Below are 3969 nucleotides of genomic sequence, written 5' to 3' on the forward strand. Positions count from 1 at the left end.
GAATATCTTTTATTTGTAAGATTTCTTAACAACCTATTATAGTACATGTAGCTACTAAATGAATATATAACCATTTTTATATGGTTATATATAACCTACGTCGAAGTTCAGTAGTATTCCTTTTTGGAGATATTTAAAAATACTAAGCCAATCATCTTAAATATATTACCACTGCTACTATCAGCTTTTGCAGAGACGATGTCTAATGTGAAACACTAAACGTGGTAGGGTTTTCCCACGTATCAGTCCCAGAGAGATGTCACCCATAGAGTCAAGGTCTAAAGAGTGAATCTTTTTTGTGGTATAATTTTAAGTTCAATTTAACAAAGATTTTGCTGAGCACCTGGAACATGCTGGGCTCTAAGCTGGGCGCTGGGGACCCAGGGCTGAGCCATTCCTAAGTCCTGACTGGATGAGTCCGGTCAGAGACTCACTTTTTAGCTACAGTGGCTGATTTCGCATTTAGGCTCTCTAGAGTCAGTACTTACTGAATATGGCCCGTAAAGGAACAGTGTAGTTTTTTTTTTTTGTTTGTTTGTTTTTTTTAACACAAAGGATACTTGAGACAGAACCCAAAGATAGGACCTAAAGAAAGTATGATTTTGGTGTAGGGTTGGTAGAATTGCTCTAATGTTAAGGCGACTTTAACCTTGGATCCAGCCATTGTAGTCATTTCAGTATTTTAAGGGTTACTGATGTTTTATTTCTTGTGAATATATTATTTAGATTGACATATTAAAGAAAGGAGCACAAAGATGCTAGTAATACTCCTTTTCAAAAAGATTTTATTTTTGTGTGTGAGAGAGAAAGGGAGGGTGAGATTGAGAGAGCACAAACCCGAGCAGGAGGAAGGGTAGAGGGAGAAGCAGGAAGCCAGATGCAGGGCTCTATCCTAGGACACCGGGATCCTGACCTGAGCCAAAGGCAGACGCTTAACTGACTGAGCTACCCAGGTGCTCAAATAGTAATACATATTTATGTGTGTGCGTGAGTGTGTGTGTACACATCTGTATGTGGGTACATGTGTATTTTACTTTAAGGGTTAGGAATTCTCCCTTTGTGGGGTTTCATGTTGAGAATGCTAGTACTTCAGAGTACTAGAGTATTTCCTGACCTCCCACAAGAGTACCATTATATCCCATTATTAACTGAGCTGTAGCAAATCATACTGCTCATGTAAGAGCATTTATAAAACAAACAAAGTAAAGATGTGGTTTTCTTTCATTCTTTGGGGTTTGCATACCATTACAAGAGGAACACAAACATTCTCAACTACACGCTGTTAATGTCCATTTCCAGTGATTTTGGGGAGGACTGTGTATCACAGTTTTTGCAGGGAGAAAATTCACTTTCTGGTTCTTCTTGACATTATTATCTAGCTAGCTTTCTTGGGTGACTTGAACTTGCCATCATCATCTCTGCTTACTTTCAACCTTAAAGGACCTAAAAGAGATAGTGTTTTGAACCTGAGTTCTCTGATTTTCCCTGCTTTCCCCAGCAAAGTTATGAGCTTGAGGATAGCAGGTTTAAAGAAGCAGAGGGAGAGAGGATATATATATATTTTTTTCTGATGCTGACATTGTGGATTATTGTGCCCAGATGCAGTAAGTCTCCGAGGTGCAGAGGGACGGAGAGCACACTCGAGTGGGAAATGGGATAGAATAATGGGATTCAGTTCCGTGTCATAATTTTGTAGCTTGGTTTCACTTTTTGACAAAGTATTGTCAATCCCCAGAACAGTAAACCAGAACCAAATTGAAATATATGTAATAATATAGAAACACATTGTCAAACTAACTAGAATGCCTAAAAATCATTTACTGCTTGGAATTACAAACATCACCTCCCACACCTCTATCCCCTTTAGACCAGGTAGCTGAAATGGGTACTAGATGCCGTACGGGCCCGTGTATGTCTCCTTTCTTGTAAATCAGTTTTGCGAAGCATCATGAAAGGGCTGAGATGCTTTAAGAAGAATGTGCATTGCAGTGCATTTCCTGCATTTCCCTCCAGGAAATGAGGGAATGGCTGCTAAGCTTTCCTTACCTGAGGGCCAGCGCGTCCTTAGGTTGTGAGATGAACATAATCTGTGAGAAGACAAGTGCAGACCAAGGGAAGTGAGCATGTCTAACATTTAGCTTTACGACCAAACCCAAGTTAAAGCCAATAAAGACATTCTGAAGGTCTACCGGCTGGTATTGTGCTGTGTGCTACTCTGTAACAACGATCAGCAGCAGGTGGCTGCAACTATTATGAAGTGTATGCAACCCATGTAGAGAAATGGCTCTTGATATCTTCTTTCAGGTGCAGGGACCTGGATGACCAATGGCTCTGCCGAAGATCCCAGGACCAGGACTGAGGCCTCAAGTCTCACTGGACTTAAGAAAGAGCAACTTTGTTGGCCACAGTAGGAGTTGCCCCTTTCTAGTGAAGAGCTAATATGGAGAAAAGTAAAGATCAGGCTGTGACACCGTGTGGCGGGAGGGAGGAAGTAGGGCAGGGGACCCAGGACCCAGCATGTGGGGACTGTCAGTGCTCCTTCCTGATCTGCTCCGTCAGGGATGCTTTCTCGTCAGGGATGCTCCGTACCCAAGCATTTCTGTAGGCACTCCATAAGTTGGAAGTGTAATTGCTTAACCAGAAAATAGACATGAAGGCATGGAGAAGGTAGAGTATCAGTCACTTCTAAATGTGAATCAATGTCCTTGTTTGATGGTAGAGCATGGGACACTAACAGAGGGTGTGATGGAAACTGTATTGAGTGGCTTAGGACAACTGGTGGAAATGAGAGCAAAGGGCCCCCAAGAGATGGAAGAAAAAGGTGTTGGGCCAAGAGGCACCAGAGGGGCCAGGAAAATGTGATAAGAGAATATAGAAAGGAAGGTGTCAGGAAAGTAGTAGAAGGAGTGGGGGTGGGACCTGTGGGCCTCGACTCACACTTTGCAAAGTCAAAGTGTGTGTGAGGCTTTTATGACTGGCTTGGCCTGCAGCCAGGCCCACGGCTTGATGGGAATTACTTTGTGAACCCAACTGGTGAAGCAATGTACCCCGATCAAACTTACATGAGACAGAAGGAGGCGTCAGATGTATTTCTTCATTTATATATGGTAAGAGCTGAACATTTTGGACCAATGAGCCATCAGCAAGGTCTTCCTTCAAATGGTATGTGTTGTGTATCATGTTGCTGGTGCACACCTGGCCATATGTCCTTCTCCAAGACCCCTGTACATCTTGGTGTTTTGTGGCCTGTTGTTTCTTGCCAGCAGCCCAGTTCTGCTCTCACTATTTTCCTTATTTATTCTTACTTGATTACAGGATGTCCATTTTATGAATCCACTCTGATGACTATAGTTTTTTCCACCAGAGAAACAATGTCTAGCTTGATTAAGGCTACTGCAGATCAAAGAAAGTTTTGGGCTCATATCATTTTTTGGATGAGACTCATTTTTGGACATTCCAGACTTTAGGGCAGAATCAAAGCTATGTATCTATGAAGCTATAGTCTCCTGCTCTCATCCTGTTTTAAAGACATAAAACATTTGTATGTGGTGCTATATTTTTACAGGGCCTTCACAAGTCACTAAGGAAGAAATGTATATAATATTTTTCTTTTTAAAATTCTTAAAAAGAAGATTATTTATTATTTATCATTTATTTATTATCATTTATTTATTTAGAAAGCGGGGAGGGGCAGAGGAAGAGGGAGAGAACTGAGTACAGAGCCTGATGTGGGGCTCGATTCCACGACCTTGAGATCACGACCTGAGCCAAAATCAAGAGTTAGTTGCTCAACTGACTGAGCCACCCAGGTGCCCCAATACTTTCCTCTTTAAAAATCACATGGCATAAAATGAGTTTTGTTATATGTGCCCTAATCTGTATTATGTCCTATGCTTTCTCTCTTACTATAGAACACACTTAGTTCATAATTAAGAAAAACTGAACAGTTTATTTCATGATCTGCACAAA

This window comes from Mustela nigripes, chromosome 1 (genome assembly GCF_022355385.1).
Source record: "Mustela nigripes isolate SB6536 chromosome 1, MUSNIG.SB6536, whole genome shotgun sequence".
Taxonomy (NCBI): domain Eukaryota; kingdom Metazoa; phylum Chordata; class Mammalia; order Carnivora; family Mustelidae; genus Mustela; species Mustela nigripes.